Raw genomic sequence first — 19,297 nt, forward strand, 5'->3', positions numbered from 1 at the left:
ATCATCATAGTCGGACTCAATTTGATATGACCACTAGGGTCAGAACATCAATCATCTTCTTAGTCATTACCGAAACAATGGTAACGACATACTTGAATAAAAATGGAATCAATCACTAGCTTCTTGGTAACCTTGTGACTTTCCATGATCCAAGCGTGAGTCCTGTGCTTCTAGTAGTATAGATCTCTACTACTATTCACACCTACTCATACTCGTCCCAAGTATTGTCTCACAATCCTCAAGTCCTAAAATCACAAAACAATTTAACACATACGAATGTGTCCAATTAATCATAAAATTTTTCCTAGACTCTACTAGGACTTCTTCCATGCGCATCTTCACTCATCAATTCTACTTCAACTCGGTTTGTGATGGAAATTCCAGACGATGAGACAACTTCAAGAATTACACCAACCGTTCCGTCATCCTGCCAATCGAAGGTGTACTTCAGACGTACCGTACTCCTCTAAACGTTCTGTTATTTTATCAGACATATTCTAAAGGCAAGATACCACTCTTACGATATCTTCTGATAGGTGTCATTCACTATCATAAGCCTTTAATTTCCTCCATTTACTCAATTCTCTATGAGTCTTCATAATAACGTTTTGTACACCCAAGCAGACGTTCGGTGTACCAGGCGAGAATTTAAGATAAGAAAGCTTTATTTACGATAGACATATAAATCTCCTTATCACTCCGAAACGTTTACATGCTAGTTCTAATACCGTAGTCATACACTTAGAATCCTAAACACATAAGGTTTCCAGACCCGGTCGGCAACAGACCATAGATCCGAACAAATAATATCATATATGGCAAACATATAACATTTAGCACATAAAAGCATTTTAGGCAACTTTCCTAAAATATACTAGTGCTCGTGTCTTAAAATATGGTAGACACTCATCTCACAATCATCGCTTAGCATTCTAAGTTTAGGTCTAGAAATCCTACAAATTCCTAGCTCACTTAAACTAATGCTCTGATACCAACTGTGACATCCCCATTTTCCCGGCCAGAAAATACTGATTTTTTTATGCTTTGTATTAAAATCAGAGTAATTTTTTAAAGAAAACAGTTGCGGAATTTGTTCCCAAAACAAAATGTGATAAGAATTTATCAAAGCATTTCTTTAAAGAAATGTATTTTCACTAAATAACAAAATCTCGGGATCTCATGTTCCGATACAAACCAAAAGCATAAACAATATAACATATAGACCTTACAACAATTATTTATAACTACTGATCTATAATCCAAAATCACTCGTCAAGTCCACCAACTTATACTCTTGTGTCATTACCTGTAATGCAAAAAAAACTGAGTGGGTCAGGCTTGGGAGCCTGGTGAGCATATAGGGTTTTCAACCCACAATAATATATTTATTATATTAAATCATCAAACAATCAACCTAATTACCCATCCCCATTATCTTCTTTATTTCTTAAGGTTTTACCCTAAGAATCGACTATCCTTCCTTCATTCGTTCTTAAGGATTGACCTAAGGAATTGACACAAAGTCCATTGCTGTCAAAGTTTATGTATCAGGTACTAAATCCATAGCTATCAGGCGCTAACTCCATAGTCACCAAGGTTCATTTAACAGATGTTAACTCCATAGTCACCAAGGTTCATTTGACAGGCGCTAACTCGATAGTCACCAAGGTTCACTTAATAGGCGCTAACTCCATAGTCGTTGGGGTTTATCTCGTTTATTGACAATATTGGTTGATAGTGTTCCACAGGACTGTCTAGAATAGTCCGTGGTTGTCATCCCTACTCTGCTGAATGACGGGGCCATCGTTTGGGTAAAGGTTTCACTCATTTATCACATGCCACCCTCATCTCATTCTCTATATCACCTTTCGTCTCATCCTCAAACTAATCTTTCCTCACACACCAACTATTTCATCTACCCTTTTCTAACTAACATATTTGTAGATATAAATTACATATATAGTTTAAATCATTTAAAAACTTGTATAAAACATTCATTCAACAACCATCTCAAGTACACCAACAACATATAAACACATAGCACGTATTTCATAACAAATACTTCGTATCTATGTAGTAGAAGAAAGTAACTACACACTCACACCAAACATATACTTAATACATTCAAACAATATTTGTATTAAAATCGTGTGTATGAAAGGGACAATACACTCACTTGATAAGACGATGATCGGACAGCACCTCGTCTCTTAAAATAATCTTTTCCGATAAAACCGGGACGTTTTCTCCAAAACTGGGCTTCATGCGGGCAGAGTTTTGGCTCAGAAACTTTACTTATCGAGATATTTGGGGCTTCAGGACTCGCTTTGGGTCTCGGGATGATACCGGGGCTTCGGGGGTATAATTTGCACGTAAAACGATGAAATACGGGAGAGAGAAGAAATGGGCAACCAAATTCGGTTACCTAAATGATCTATTTATAGGGTTGGAGTCTGGCCGCGAACGCAATGCGTTCCCTCAACGAACGCAAGGCGTTCCCACATGCGTCATTCCTTTTGAACTTTGGAATCGAAAGGTGACGGGACCGGCTCTGATGCTCTAAATGCGGTGTGTTCCCTGAAGGAACGCATGGCGTTCCCCTTCAGCCAGCCTCGAAGTTTGTGCTTCAATCTTTGAAATGCCGTAACTTTTGCGTACGATCTCTGTTTTCGACGTTCTTTATATCCACGCGTAGGTGAGACTATGCTCTACAACTCTTGTTTAGACTCCGTCGGCTAATTTTGACTTTATTTTTATTATATTATTTTTAGTAGGCCGGGACAAGAAAACTCCATTAGAAATTCATAACTTCTTCATCTGACGTCCGTTTTCGTCTGTCTTTCTTCTATCGCACTACTATCGACAAGATCGTCGATTCTCGTTTAGCTTGTTTTGGCTAGAAACCACTCGATCTCATATTCGAACTTTGAGCTGCATACCGCTAAGCTGAAACTTAGAAAAATCATAACTTCTTCATACGAAGTCAGATTTGGACGTTCTTTTTATGCACGCTCTCGGTTTAACGTATTCTACAACTTTCATTTAGATCACTAAGGCTAAATATCGCTCTATCGTAAATTCACTATTTACGTCCTACAACGTCGTGCCGAATCTGTCGCGAAACTTTGACAGGTTATAGCTTCTTCGTTATAACTCGGATTTCAGCATTTTTTATATGTATGGAAACCTTGTGACATATACTACAACTTGGTTAAGATTATTTATTCTAAACACTCTTCTATCAAAAGTCATTTTTGACACTTATCGTCTCTAAATTGACTAGCCCGGATCTACGGGCGTTACATTATACTAAGGGGTCTAAGACACCAAGGTCGGCCCATTGGATACACTAGTCCAAAAATGACTTACAGTCACACTTTTCGAAAAATGGTCTGTAACACTTCTTATTAAAAGTGTGGCTAAAGGCCACAAAAAAAATTTAGAGACTATTTTTGGATACTTTTAAATTAGTTTGTGTGGCCATTGTATAGATAATCAAAACTTTAACCATACTTAATTGTACCAATTTAACAATTATCAGCCACACTCGAACAATGTGGCCATATGTCACCATCAGCCACGAATATTGATTAACATTATGATACCTTTTTTATATGACACAATAGACAAATATATGGTGACATGAGGCAATTGTATATGTTTCTATGTCATGGTGCCTTTTTAGACACATGAAATCCAATGTAGCTAATAGGTGATACATATGGTCACATTAAATATTTGTGTGTCCATAAGGTGGTGTTTACTAGTGAATAGTAAAAGCAATAAAACAAGTTAATTTTGGTGGTTTATGGTCGTGTGCCTTTATTATATATGTCAAAATACGATGACATGACTTTGAAAAAAACAAGTATTATGAGTGTAAGTTGTATTTTGTTATTATTACAATTATTATGTGTGTCTATAAGTAAATTTGGTTACAAAAAATATAATGTATGATCAGTATAATTATAGTATGGTCATTGAATGTGTGACTATACTTATGTAATGGTCATTCTTTTTGTACTAATGTATGTCTAAATTTAAAGAATAGTCTTCACCAAAATACCTTTTATTGACTAGTAAACCATTTGACTTATATAAAGTCATTGATTACCACCCAAACTGCGTAAGTTATTATTAGAGTGTGGGATAGTTTTAGAAAAAAAATTGTCATGATTTTTGTTTAAAGACAGTTGGAATTGCCTACATCAAATGAGTTTTGGTTATATATCAGTTTGACTTTTGGGACCTATTTTGGTCATATAACAGTTGGAGTGATGTCAACATGTACAAAACAAATTATTAAAGTTGCATCTGAAGGGTTCCTTTAAATCGACCAAAATACCCTGTAGAAAGGGGACAAAAATAGTTACTATGGTCTATACCAAGTTCTTCAACCAAAACCCTAAAAATAGTAAAGACTATATTGCCCTTTTGTAGTTAAATTGTCCGAGTTTTCTTATATTCCATTTTAGAGCTGAAAATCCAAACCAAAATAGTATCCTATAGAGAGTACCAAGAATAGCATTCAACTTTAAAATGCACATTTTCAATTTCTGATCACACAATTCAAAAAAAAAACAATGAAACATTGAATGGCTAAATAGATCAATTGTATTAAATATGAATTGGCAGCAATGTGATGGAAACAGTACAATTAAAAGGATAAAAACATATACTAAAATCTTATAATTATATCTAAACACCAGTTTTTTAAACTTATAAAAAAAAGTAATATTGGTAATATTTGTCAATTTGGGGCTGAAACACCATATGGAGTAGTTACTAGCATGCACACTGGAGCAAAATTCCAATCAAACGTCCAAAGAACATTTTATTCTCTTTTAAGGAAGTAACTTCCAAACAACCTTCCAAGAAACACTAGCTTATACATCGTATTTAATAAACTTTTTGTTTGGTCCATATGAAATTCATCTCATTGTCTCTTACACGAGTAAATTTGGTATGTGGGATTGTAATAACTCATCATCTTTAGAAAATTCACCCATCTGTTCATACATTGCTTCCATTCGATTTATCAAATCATCCCTATGTGATAACAACTTTGTAATATCTTCATGTTAACTTTTATTTTCAACATCTAATGTCTTTTCTTATCTTCAAACTGTTTTTGAAGTTTTTCACTTTCTAATTTGTTGATTCCCAAGATAAAATAAAAATGTTTGAGTGAAAGTAAACATATAGCTTACCAAGATAAATAGCCAAGATCATCCCTTCTTTTTCTAAACCTGAAACCCATTTCTACAAACCATTGATCAGGTTTGACATTGACATATTAAAAAGGAATAGCAAAAAAAATATTGTTTGAGGTTGTAACAAGAAAAAATCAATTTATTGAGGTACTATCATCAATTTCGACCCAATTAACCACACTCAAAATTACAGACACACCTAAATCACATTAAGATATATAACATACGATGTATATTCTTCAATTTCCATCTCTTATTTATCCTTGTTCGATTTATTAACTGCCTAAGCTTGATGCTCTGTAGTTGTATAGAAAATTCGAGATTTATTCTTGAATTTGAAGCTTATTGCGTTCTATGATATATAGATGACTTTTAGGTTTAGGGTTAAAGGAAGATAACTGACCTGGTACAGATTAATTTTTTTTGGTGATGTTATACCAAGTGGACGACAACTGCGATGGTAGGGATTTCGGCGATGGAGCAGATGGTCGGCGTTGAAGAGGAAGGCGGTAAAAGAGGTGGTCAACGCTAGAGAGGAAGGCGGTGGAGGAGGTGGTCGGCGAGGTTAAAGTAGATCGAGGGGGGAAAAGAGGGAATGAAGTCCCAAAACGGAGATGGAGAATCATAAGGGTAAACAAGGTCAGTGGAGTTTATTTTCTCAGTTAGCATCGTTTTCTAGATGACCGGGTAGGAGGTGTTTTGTGACATTCCCATTTTCACGGCCATAAAAGACTGATTTTGTTTATACTTTATAAAAATCAGAGTATCTCCTTTAATAAAAATGTTACGGAATTTGTTCCCAGAAAAAAATGATAAATACGTTATCAAAGCATTTCCGAAGAAATATATTTTTATTCATTTTAAAACTTTGGGATGTCATCGTCAAAACATAAACATAAGCATAAACAGAACTTACATTCATTTACACTAGTAATCTACATCTCTTTTAAATCTCTCAGTTTAAAGTAGCTTCATAACGACACTTGTGATACAAATAAGCTGGAGTGGGTCAGGTTGGGAAACCTGATGAGTACATAGGGTATTCAACCCACAATAATATAATTATTATGTTTAAACGTCAAATAATCAACCCAATTACCCATCCCCATTATATTCTTTAACCTTAGGGTTCTACCCTAAGATTCAGCTATTCCTCGTTTATTCATTCCTAAGGATTATCCTAAGGAATCGGCATGAAATCCATCGTTCTCAATGACACAGTTGTCAAGCACAGCTACTAATATTATCACTTAGGCGCAGCTGCCAAAATCGTGACATTTTCTATGAGGTGCTTCTGCCGGTATTGACCTTTAAACGCTACTGTCATGGTCATGAGGCTCTCTATTAGGCACAGCTGCCAACACGTCCTTAGAGCGCAGTTGCTAAGACGTTTACCGCAAATCTGAAAAATCTACAGGTTGTGGCGCAACTACCATTGCTCATCTATAGGGTACTAGGTCCATTGCTGCCAATGTTCACATATAGGGCACTAGGTCCATACTACTAATGTTCCTCTATATCAGCTTTTATCCCTCATCATTCATCTACCCATGTTTTACCCAACACATTTTGTAGATATAAAATACGTATACAGTTTAAAACATTTAAAACATGTATAAAAATCTTTCATCAAATATAGTCAGCAAGTGTTCAGGCAATATGCACACACAACATGTAATTTAAATAAAATACTTCGTATCTATGTGTAAGATGAAAAGGACTATGCACTCACCTGAAAGGTGGTGACTCGGTACTCGAACACCACTTAGTTATCTCAAAACAATTTTTCCTTCGACAAAACCTAGTATCAACATCACTAGGGTTTAGTCTAACGTTAACCGCGACTAATTAATAGTCTAGCTATTATTACTATTATATAAGTGCGACACAACACTTTTCACCTGCTATATACAGATGAGGCCAGACATGGAACAACGGTGGGCAGGATCATTTTGGCATATAAGCACTTATGAATCCAGCAACCCAAGCGGCCCTCCAAACCGGATCCCCCGTACCGCGAGTGGTTAAAAAGATATTATAACGACACTTACATAACTCATAATAATAGCCCTAAATAATTATTATAAGGTCCTAATAACATTACTATATTTAAATAAAAGCTATATTAAATATAGTATATGCGTAACTCACTTACAACGGGTTTTTATTAAAAACCGGGGTTCGCTGAAGCAGTGTTTCCGAGCCGAAAGCTTTTCTTCTTGGAGCCGTCGGGCGCTCCGGGGCTTCCTTCTCGTGCTAGGGAGGGTATCTAGACTTGGGAGGGGTTTAGGGAGGCTAGAGAGAAGTTAGAGAGAGAAAGAAAGGCTTATGGTGTGAAGAAATTATGAAGGCTGCATCCTTTATTTATAGGAGTTATATAGTAAAGTAGCCCCTAAGTTTTGTCCGTATCTTCCGCGTACGAGCTCCATTCTCTACATTATTTATATCCACGCGTTGATATTTACGAGTACTACAACTTTCATTTAGACCCCGTTGCCTAATTCTCATTCTATCACAGATTTACAAAACTGTATCGAATTCGCCGCGCTCGAAAAGTAGAGACTAAGCTTCCTCTATAACTTTCGGATACAAGCTCCATTTTTGACGTTATTTATCTCCACGCGTAGGTAAAAATAAAATCTACAACTTTCCTTTTTACTATGTCGGCTAATTCTCGACCGATCTTAAATTTAATAGTATGATGAGATTATATTGTCAAATGTCCGCGTAAAATTCATAACTTCTACATACGAACTCCGTTTTTCTCTGTCTTTTTACCGTAGAGTTCCTATTAATGAGATATTCAATTCTCATTTAGGTCACGTAGGCCAGAAACCGCTCAATCTAAAATTCGAGTTTCGGGGCGTGCACTGCTATGCCAAATCTTAGAAAATTCATAACTTCCTCATACGAAGTCAAATTTGGGCGTTCTTTTTTTGTATGTTCTCGTTTAACGTATACTACAAATTTTTTTTAGATCACTAAGGCTAAAAATAACTTTATCAAAAATTCACTATTTACGTCTCTTGGTACCGTACCGATTTTGCCGTAAAACTTGGACAGGCCATAACTTCTTCGTTATAACTCGGATTTTGGCGTTTTTTATATGTACGGAACCCTTGAGACATATTCTAAAACTTGGTTAAAATTAATCCTTCAAAATAATCTTCCATTAAAAACTCATTTTTGATGCTCAATGTCTCTAAATTGGCTATCTAGATAATTATTTAGGAAATCTTCATTAGTTACATCGCTATTTGTAAAGTGCATACAAGTTATATGTAATCAACACAGGATAGGCCTTCAAATAAGTGACCTCAACTCCAAATTCACAAGGAATAGGGGTAAAGCAAAAATTTCACCGATTCTAAGTCTATAACATCCTAGTTACATATAACTTTAGTGTATCCACTTATCAACTATCAACTTAGTAATGAAGATCCCGTTTTAGTTCTCAAGTATAAAGTACTTATAGTAACACAAAACACCCCTATGGTATTTTAGACTTAGGTTCTATTATAATGTTCTCATTGTGGGAATGTTGGTAAGTTTTTAGACTTGTTGCCATATCACAACCATTCTTGGGCATGTGCTAATCACTCCTTGGACCAACATAGTTGATCAGGCTATGCCACTCCCAAGACTGACCATACACCCCCGAACTTACCTGTGATATTCAACAATCGCAATACTTTTGTTCTTGTCATTGTGACATGGATTTTAGTATGAATGCAGGCACGTATACTTACTTAAATATTTTATTATTTTTAGAAGTATAAACTCTTAGACAGAGTATTTTTAATCCCATTGTATTTATAGTTAGTATATCTTTTATGGGTTGATATACTTAATTCATTATAAACAATGCTCTGATACCAATCTGTCACACCCCAAAACCAAGAACGGCGGAAACGTTCCGGGGTGGAGGACGTCATGTGAAGTATCATAACAGTGTAAAGTAGTAAACAAGCAACAACATCATCCATTGCATTAATAGTAAAGTTTTAATACATGTGTGTTCTTTCATAATGTACAACAATAACATGAATAATCAAAATAAGATGAGTCTTGACTGAGCTCCGTCTTCTCAAAAGCCTGGCCACCGTACCTGTCTAACTAGTGACCTGAGAATACAAGTTATTTTGAAAGCGAGTATCAGCCTAAAGCTAGTGAATTCATAAGTATTTAAGTGTCATTGTCTTGTTTTGGAAAGTTGTTATGAATGTCTTGTAAATCTTTAAATGAAACAATTGATATAAGCTTGAAAACCCTAGAAAATCCTTTATTTCCTACTAGTATGAAATGTAGTCTTCTACCAAGACCCAAATGTTTTACTATGAAAATGATGGTTTTCCTTCTTTTTGACTATTACAAACAGTACTTAGTCTAACTCATCATTTATGTGAATGTTTCACAAAATAAAGTAAAATAGGAAAATGATATGACAGTCTTCTACCAAGACCTGAATGTTCTGTTATAAAAATGATAGTTTTTCCTCCTTTTTGACTATTACAAACAGTAATTAGTCTAACTCCTCGTTTATGTGAATGTGTCACAAAATAAAGTAAAATAGGAAAAAGATATGCTATAAGTGTTATCCTTTGGTACCAGGACTAACACTACATCGCGGTAAGCGAAATGTATAACCTAATGAACATCCGAAGATTGTCCAATTGTCCTCTGTAGCAGCAGCAGGGGGAGGAAGGGTTAGTCCCGTAAACGATTTCCTAATATAAGTATTAACCGTAGACATTCGTAGATGTTCATCAACCTCTGTAGCGAATAGTAGGCTCGAGGAATGGTTAGTCCCGTAGCTAACTCCTAATATAAGTAGTAACCGTAGGCATCTGTAGATATTCATCGCCCACTGGTGCTAACAGCTGGGCTCCGGAATGGTTAGTCCCGTCTAGACATCCCCTTGAACTGGGATAGGCAGGAAAATTTACACAGAAGGTACTAATAAATCTTCCTCGTAACTCTAGGTACAAGTATCCATGTAAGTGTATACAGGAAAATGTATCTATGTAATAGTACTCATGTATGGTATTCATGTAAGCGTATTCAGGTAAATATATCTATGTAAACGTACTCATGTATCATGTAAGCCTAGGTAAATGTGCTCATGTATCATGTAAGCATATGTAAGTGTACTCATGTATCATGTAATGTACTAGTATAGACTCATGAATGAACGGACTCTTGTGTGATTCCTTGTAACATGAATAATGTTTTGTATCTTCTAACTATCACTATGATAATTAACTAAAAGGTAATTGGTTGTTCAAGTAAGTTTATACACCCTTGCTACACAAGAGTGTGGGAAACTGAATGAAGGATGAAAACTATGACATCAATACATATATAAGATCATATGTGTATAAGTATAGTTTGGTTCTAGAAGGTAAAAATGGTTTTTGTAAAACATCTAAGAGTTTTGAACAATAATTAACAATGACTTGATGTCATTTTAATAAACATTTCAAAAGTAATACATTTGATAACGAAGTATTTTTAAGATAGAAAACCATTTCATGCATCACATTTTGTAGTATGTGAAATCTGCTGAATGAAAACACAGTTATAAAATACTTATGAATGATTTAATAACATGTTGTTTTCTACTTGTATTCATCCCCTCCCCCCATTAAAGCATTTAAAATCATTTAAAACATTGATTAAGGGGTATGAACTCACCTATAGTGAGTGGTACAGATGAACTGAAGATGTAGGATCGCTAGGTGACAAGTGAAGTCTTAAACACACTTTATAACCCTAGTTAACATATAATACCACATATATGTATCCAGTTAGTCTTAAACTACTAATTGATAATGTTAATACATCCTAGAACATAATAAACACTTTATATAAGTGTTATAAGCCCTAAGGATTGCATCTAAGTTGTTGTGGGACAAGGCTAGCGAGTTTAGGGTTCCAAGGGACCCCATAGTTGAGTTTACTCTCCATATAACCCCACACAAGGAGTTTATGGTCGTAAACCCTTCTGTTTATGGCCGTGAACTCCTAGACTTAGTGTCATTTTGTGTTTTGAAGTCCTAAATGATTTCTAGAAGCAATTTGACTTGGTGGTTTAATCCTTATAAGGGTTTAGGGCATCAAAACACTCTTTTTAGGAGTTTTCGGCCCAAAGGACATTTCCTTTTGAGTTTACTGCCGTAAACTCATATGGAAGTAGATATTTTTGTGCTTTTAGTCCCAAACTCATGTAGGATAGGTTCTATACATTTATCTAAGGCTAATGAAGGCCTTAGGCACACATTGGTGCCCTTCTTTCATGTTTACGGCCCAAGAGCCTTTTCCCTTAGAGATTACGGCCGTAATCTCTCTTTGGGAGGGGTTTATGATGTTTTAAGGTCCCTCAAATAACTAGGAGTAAATCTAGGTAATTGTCCAAAGCTTTAGGAGTGTTAAAAGCACTCTTTGGTCCTTGTTTTTGGAGTTCACGGTCCAAGAACTTCTTGGGCCGTGAACACCTAAACTTTGGTGTTTCTTTGATGTTTTCTTGTCTTAAATACACCTATATACAAGCATAAGTTCGTTATTTAACAAGTGGAAGGGACTAGGCATCATATAAGCCTTATATAAGAGTTTACTCCCCAAGATGTTCTTGGGCGGTAAACTCCTGAATCTTGCAATTTTGTTATGATTTTGTGGTCTAAACATGAAGTGGTAGCTTCTAGGTTCATTTCCAAGGCTTTGAGGGACATTGGGCACACTTTGGCCCTTATAAAGGAGTTTACACTCCAAGTGTTCTTGGGCGGTAAACTCCTAAATCTTGGGATTTTGATGTTATAAGCACAATCTAAGCTATATAAAACAACTAGAGAGGGGTACTCATGATTTGGGATAAAAACACGAAGATCCGTGAGAGAGAAAATGGCTTTTCTCTAGTTGGAAATGTAACTAATGAATGAATATGGCTCAGATTTCTATATATAGTCCTGAGATTTTTGGCAGAAAATATTTTATTCCCGGAATGAACTCTAATATCATAAAGTATTGGAATAACAGTGTTGCACAAAACCCTAGTGCAACCACTCTCCTGATATCTCCTTAAGTGTTAAACCTGAAATACTCAAACTTATACCCAAAGTCTGGAATTTCTCTGTAACTGTTCTAACTTCTATTGGCTTGATATGGTTTGTTCATAATGGAAATTTCAGGTTGTCACATATAACTTATGGATTAATGTTTAAAGTTTATGACTTATGGCTTAGATATTACGTGTTATGGCTTATGGCTTATGGCTTATGGATTATGACTTAATGATTAAATTATGAAATAAAAAAATTCATTTTTAATTCAACCAGAACATTAATTATCTTTAAGTCAACATTCATTATCCTTTTTCTAATTATTCAAAAGTACTTTATAAGAAAACAATTATCATAGTACAATCCCAAAATCATCATAATGCGGAAACATGGGTGGATGTGCTGCGATCAAGCCGGTCCCTTCCCTTTTGAACTGGAAGTACCTTAAAACATAATCATAAAACCTTAAGCATAAAGTTTAGTGAGTTCCCCAAAATACCACATATCATACATACATTTACGATGGGCTACTCCATGGTCTTTTCCCTGAAATGCCATAGGCTACTTCCATAGTTTGACATCCAAGTGTCATGGGCTACCCCCATGGTCTTTCCTTGAAAAGCCACGGGTTGTCCCTATGGTCTAACATCCAAGTGTCATGGGCTACCCCATACCCACAACCAAACCCACAATAAACCTAAATCCCCAACCTATCCTTACACCTACCAAACCCCACTCATCCAGTCACCTTAACACTCACACCCACAACTGCATGCATTACTCTATAAGCACCAATCCTTGATATATAAGCTATAATCATTAAGCATTATTCCATAAATGTTAATATGCAAACCCTAAGGCCTTATCTTTATGTCATAAACCCTAAATCCTTAGCCTTATGCCTTATGCCTTAAGCCACAAACCTTAAGTCATTTTCCTTAAGTCTTAATCTAGTAGCCATAAGCCCTAATCCATAGACCATTAGTTATAAGTCTTAAAACCTAAAGCCTGTACCCTAAGCCATAAGTTATAAGATGTATGCCCTAAGCCCTTAGCCATAAGCCATAAATCCACAAGCATTAACCTACCCACTCCATACCCACCCACTAATCTACCTAATTCTACCTTACCCGCATGAATACCGCCCACATCGCCATACATCTACGCCACACTCCCCTGCCCGCCCACCATCACCCAATATAACCTATCCCACTTTTGATCTTACGATTATAATCTTGTTAACCCAAAATGATTGTACATAAGATTCCGATCTTGACAACCGATCCCAATCTTATGATCATGATCTTGCAAACCTAAATATGAGATATATTTTTGTGTGTGACGTATTAAAGATTAGCAAAACATATTTGAAATTGATTTTTAATTCGAACAATTATATATTCTCTACTTAAGTGCCTTGTATATTTAAAAAGATATATATATATATATATATATATAGTTAAATTTATGGAAAATATATTTAATAATATATCTCAAGCACAATCTTCGAGCGTTTGAAATTTTTAGTTTTTATACAAACTTCCAAAAATTTCATGTTACCACTCTTATTTTTGTTTCCCCCTTCGCAATTTCAATTCCCCCCTTTTTAGACCAAATTCAGTTTTGGACCATAGGCTGATACGCTCTTCCTTCTCTTCTCGACCATTTATCTTCTCTTTAACCTAATATCAATCGTCGGCCGCTCGGCCATACACAATGTCGGTCGAATCACAATTATCGATCCACTCATGACAACCTTGCATCTCACACATCTGAGAGTCACAAGCCACTCACCATCGACAACCTTCACAACATATCCCACAAGAATACGCTACCCCTAACGCCTAACACCTCGCCATCTCTCACGTCGCCCACCCCTCTGCTACAGATTGCCAACACTTTCTCAAACGATTACGATAAGGTCAAAGACTTCGAGTTCCAATCTTCGATTAGGTATTATTTTTAAGATATATTCATTTTTTGGTTTTTGTTATTTGAATTTGGTTTATTTGATTGTTTTGTGTTTATAAAGTTATTCTCTCGTTCTCTACGTTTATCTCATTTTGTGTGGTCACGACTTCATGAACCTGGTGTTAATATTTCTGTGACATTAAATTGAAAAAACAATTAAAGTACCTCAATTTCATGTACAAAGTCTTCATATTTTAGAAAAACATCAAACAATCCAAATTTCCGATTCTTAGCTCTCCCATCTTTATCTTTAACTTTTATACTTTTATTTTGTTATTATGTGACTGATTCTTTGCCCTAAGCCTTATTTTTGTTATTATGTGAAGTTTTAAGTCTAATTTATGTGCTTTATATATGTTAATATGCAAGTAAATTGAAAGAGACTTAATCTTATGCGGAAAATAAATAAGAAAACAAAGATCAATTGATGGTTATGAGGCTGATATGGTAAGAGTTATGATTTTAACATGGTTCTCAATTTTAGAAACAATCTGAAAAGCCTATCTTCTTTGAAAAAGCGAGGGATTACCATTTGTTAATGTACTTAACCTTTGTTTCCAATAATTAAGAAGAGAAAATTGAGGTATATTGGACCTCAATAAACGAAGGTTGATTATAGGGAAAGGAGTGGGATTGCATGGATAGAGATTTTGAGCTTATGTCACCATTAGGTGGCTTTAAAATGAAGGGTTATGCAACCCCATTAGATATTGATCAACCAATTGATCCAAATGAAACCCAATATTGTGTCTCATCAGGTTATAGGTTCTATTCAACTTTTCCATTCTGTATTTTTCTCTTTTCTTTATTATCAAGTAAAACTAGTTCTCGTGACAGGTTTTTTCCTTTTTTTTTTCCAGGAGTCCTTCGGTGATATGATTGCTTTTGACAATAACAATGTAAGTTGCATTTATTTTTTATTCTTAATATGTCAAACTTTCTTGATTGATTTATCATTACTTAAGTATTGGTCTGTTTCCTTTTTTTTTGTATGAGGTATACAATATAATTAAAACACTCACCTTTAGTTGTTTTTTTTTGTCTCATTAGTGTTAGTTGCAATAATTTTTTTTTATTTTATTTAGCTTGTTTCCTAACTAGAGCTTTCATCTTCATTTCTTCCTAAACAAGAGTTTTTCCGTGTATCATTGTCTAGGTTTAGACCACTTAGCAACTATAGTTTCTTTTAACAATCAGGTAAGTTTCATTTGTACAATTTTATCTATTGTCAGTATCTGTGTCTTTGTCTTAACTTCAACTGATGGAGCTTCAATTACAAGAGTGAGTAACATTAACATGTATCTCTTTTCATGTTTACATTTAATATTCAGTGTCAATTTAATTATATACTAAAATAGAGGAAAATAGGCTATCCCAAAGTTATACTTTTTTTTTAAAGATATTGAAAACAGGGAAGAAAAAGATGGGAGAATACTAAGAAGAAAAAGAAAACTTATACAACGTTAGAGGGTATGAAGAAGGCAAGGAGCAAGGTGAACAGAACAAAAATGTTAGAGATGTAATTCTTAGTTTATGTGTAAAGTCTTATCATCCCTAATAAATAAATAACTTTTTGCCACATGTCTTCTTCTCCTTCGTTAGTATACATGACATTTTCTAGAATTTTTGAATTTTCTATTTTCCACATGTCATTTTATTATAGTTTTCATTTTATTAAATTAAAATTTCACATTTAATATGTAAGGTAATATATATGTAAGGTATTTATTAGAAATGGTTTATATATAATGTATTCAATACATTAAAGCCTCATTAATTTTAATAATTCAAAATTTTTCTTATTTTTCTTATAAATTCAAACTTTTCAAATTGTTTAAATTTCATATATATATTTTTTTAAATAAACCCATATAATACATGGGTCTTACACCTAGTATATATATATATATATATATATATATATATATATATATATATATATATATATATATATATATATATATATATATATATATATATATATATATATATATCTTTTGATTACAAGTCAACGCCTTTAGTATTTGAATTGAAAACTTATGTATTACTTTCTTTTATTAATGTTCATATCTTTTTCGTTTTAAGTTTTATAATGTTTATTGTTATTTTTACTTTACAAAAAATTGGAAATAAAATGGATAATATGTCCATTTATTATGGTAACTTGACATAAACATTAGTTACACCATATCAAACAAAATTCATGTGGCTTTCTATAAATATTAGTTACACTATAATTATAATATTTTATGTGCATTGTATAAGTATTAGTCACACCATTGTATCTATAAATCAATTTTTTTAATTGATTTTCTATGACAAAATGATATAAAATAATCATAGTTATAACTTTTTATATGTCTGAATGAAATTGTCGGTCATGATAAGTAATATAAATATGGTCGTAAGCTAATATTAAGTCCATAATTTCAATAAAATGTGTGTCCTTATAATACTTATGATAATGTTCACTTAATTGTGTCTCTATACAATATGTAATAGTCATAGTAAAAGACTGTTTTTGTGACTAATTATTAGCAAATCGTCACTTATGAAATTAATTACATGTGGTCATTTAGTAAACATGATAATGTTCACCATAATTGTATGTTTGCAAAAGATACCCAATAGTTTAATTTAATAAACTTTAAATTGTGTGACAATTTATTAGCAAAACGCTACATGGAAACAACATGTATGTTGCCAATTGGTGATATACAATCACTACAATTACTAAATAATGTGTCTACCAACGGTTTTACGCCACAATATTGGATAAAATGATTGATTTTAGGAACAAAATTCCCTACCCAATTGCCACATTTTTATAATACGGTCACATGTTTTCGTATCATACGATCACTACATTTTAAAGTGACTATAAGACCCATACGACGACGTCACCTTCCGTCACACTTTCAGTGAAAAAATAAAATGTCACTATACGCATATGGTCACACTTTTATGGTGTGTCCGTAGGTCATTTTTGTACTAGTGATATGATATCCTAGTAGTTGGTAGTATGTTGAGTATGAGTTAGTGTTGCATGTTAGGTGCTATGCCAATTAGGTACGTTGGTAGGACTACCTGTAGTATTATGTGATTATCTGTATGTGCATTAGTTGTTTTATATGTCGACATATTATGTGGGATGGGTTGAGGTGATACTAGTCCGTACGGTAACCAACAAACCCGGGAGCATTCCAGATACAAACTGAGGGCCAGGTGGGGCATGCCAGACTCGTATTGTGGGCTCGGGAGCATTCTAGATACGAGCTGAGGGAGACTCGTACTGTAGGCTCGGTGGCTATCCAGATGTGAGCTGTGGGCCTGGAAGGCAATCCAGACTCACACTGTGGACCTAGGGATAATCCGGTCTATAAAGATGTGGACCCAATGCATGTTGTTATTTGTATATGTGTTATGTGCGGTGTATTGGTATTTTGGAGGAACTCACTAAGCTTTGGGCTTACAGTTTCAGTTTATTGTTTCAGGTACATCAGGGGATCGTGGAAAGGCAAAGATGTGATCGTACAGCTCCTCATATTTATGTTTATGTTTATGGGATACTATGATATTATACATTTTGAAAACAAGTTTTTGTAATGATTAATGGTTTTGAAATGTTTTTAAAAGTTTAAATTTGGCATGATTTTTATGGGTGTTACAAGTTGGTATCAGAGCCTTGGTTTGAGTGAATTGGAGGAACACTTGTTTGAATCCAGTCTCAAACCAAGGAAAAGATTTTCAAAATGATTTTTCAAAAAGGTTTTCAAAATATCAAAGGAGGATGCAAGGTGTACGATCAGCCGGAACTAGTAAGTAGATCCCAAAATACCATACGGTTATTTGATATTATGATATGTTAGAATAGCATGTTAGTATTAGGCTAGGGATCTTCAAGAACTGCATGATAGAATTGCCTGATTACATGATGCATGCTAGCTTAGGGTTTTCTTTATATGAGATTGACATTATTACTGTAGTTGCTTAGTGTATGCATCACGGTTATACATAATTAAGATCTTATAGCCTGAGAATTTTCAGTTTGGCCTTATGTTCTGTTCTTGTCTGATTGGGGGCTTAAGGTAGGATTAGATATTCGAAAGTCTATAGGGTCCAGCGTTATGTATGGCGAGCATACACTAGTGCTGTAGGGTTGGTGGAAATTTCATGGGTGGGTTGTGAGAGGTCGGGAGGCCAATTTTGAGATATCTAGAATTCGTCTAGGAATGAGGATTGAGCGCTCGCTATGTTTATGTATATTGTTAGGGTGTTGTGGTGATACTTAAAACAAATATGGGTAGGTGTGGAAGGTAGTATGGGCCCGTACTACTGAAAGCACAGGACCCATATGCGTGTCAAGGAAGTCACAATCCCTGGAGTTTAGTCGGGAGTTGGGTTCCTGTTATTTATGTGGATTATATGATATATTTTTTGGTATATTTTCAAAATGGTGGTTACGAGACGCTTTGTGGCAGGATCAGGAGAGGGTGGCTATGAGGGGCTGGAAGCACCCTAAGTTGTGATACAGATGGGTACAGATGAGCAAGACGCCAGGATTCGAGAGATCCTGCATGATGAGGTTGCCACTTTGTTCCGGGCATAGCTGCCAGAGATGTTTGGGTCTATTAAGACCGCCATGGTTGAGTACTTCGACGAGCGATACGCAGCCCTTGTAGAGACGGCTGCCGCTGCAGTCGCATCAGCTGTAACAACGGCAAGAGGAGGAGTAGGAGTAGGGATGAGCATCGGAACCGGGTACCCGCTTTCGGAACCGGAACCACCTTGGAACTGCTGGTTTTGGAACGGGAACCGCCTTAAGCTGTTCCGGTTCCGAGTCCTAAAGTTATGGAACCGCCTTAAGCGGTTCCGGTTCCGGTTCTCATTTTTTCGGAACCGCTACCCGCTGGGTACCCGCCAGAACCGGCTTATATATATATATATATATATATATATATATATATATATATATATATATATATAATTTCATATAAATGTATGTTACTTAGACCGGTTTAGAATATACTGGTCTGATTTTGTCCGTCTTTGGTCCGA

The 19,297-nt window shown here is 34.9% G+C and overlaps 1 long non-coding RNA gene across 4 annotated transcripts; it reads left to right on the forward strand.

Annotated features, from left to right (window-relative positions):
• Positions 1 to 13,820: 13,820 nt before the first annotated feature.
• Positions 13,821 to 15,901, forward strand: LOC111876626 (uncharacterized). 4 transcript variants are annotated; one of them, XR_006190918.2, is made up of 4 exons: positions 13,821 to 14,221; positions 14,724 to 14,997; positions 15,100 to 15,138; positions 15,396 to 15,901. It is a non-coding gene; the product is annotated as an uncharacterized LOC111876626 (long non-coding RNA). The 4 variants fall into 4 exon arrangements; XR_006190919.2 differs by lacking the exon at positions 14,724 to 14,997 and having other exon boundaries at positions 13,825 to 14,221; XR_006190917.2 differs by lacking the exon at positions 14,724 to 14,997 and having other exon boundaries at positions 13,826 to 14,221; positions 15,652 to 15,820.
• The last annotated feature ends 3,396 nt before the right edge of the window (positions 15,902 to 19,297 follow it).

The sequence above is a fragment of the Lactuca sativa genome, chromosome 4 (assembly GCF_002870075.4).
Source record: "Lactuca sativa cultivar Salinas chromosome 4, Lsat_Salinas_v11, whole genome shotgun sequence".
In the NCBI taxonomy this organism is placed as follows: Eukaryota; Viridiplantae; Streptophyta; class Magnoliopsida; order Asterales; family Asteraceae; genus Lactuca; species Lactuca sativa.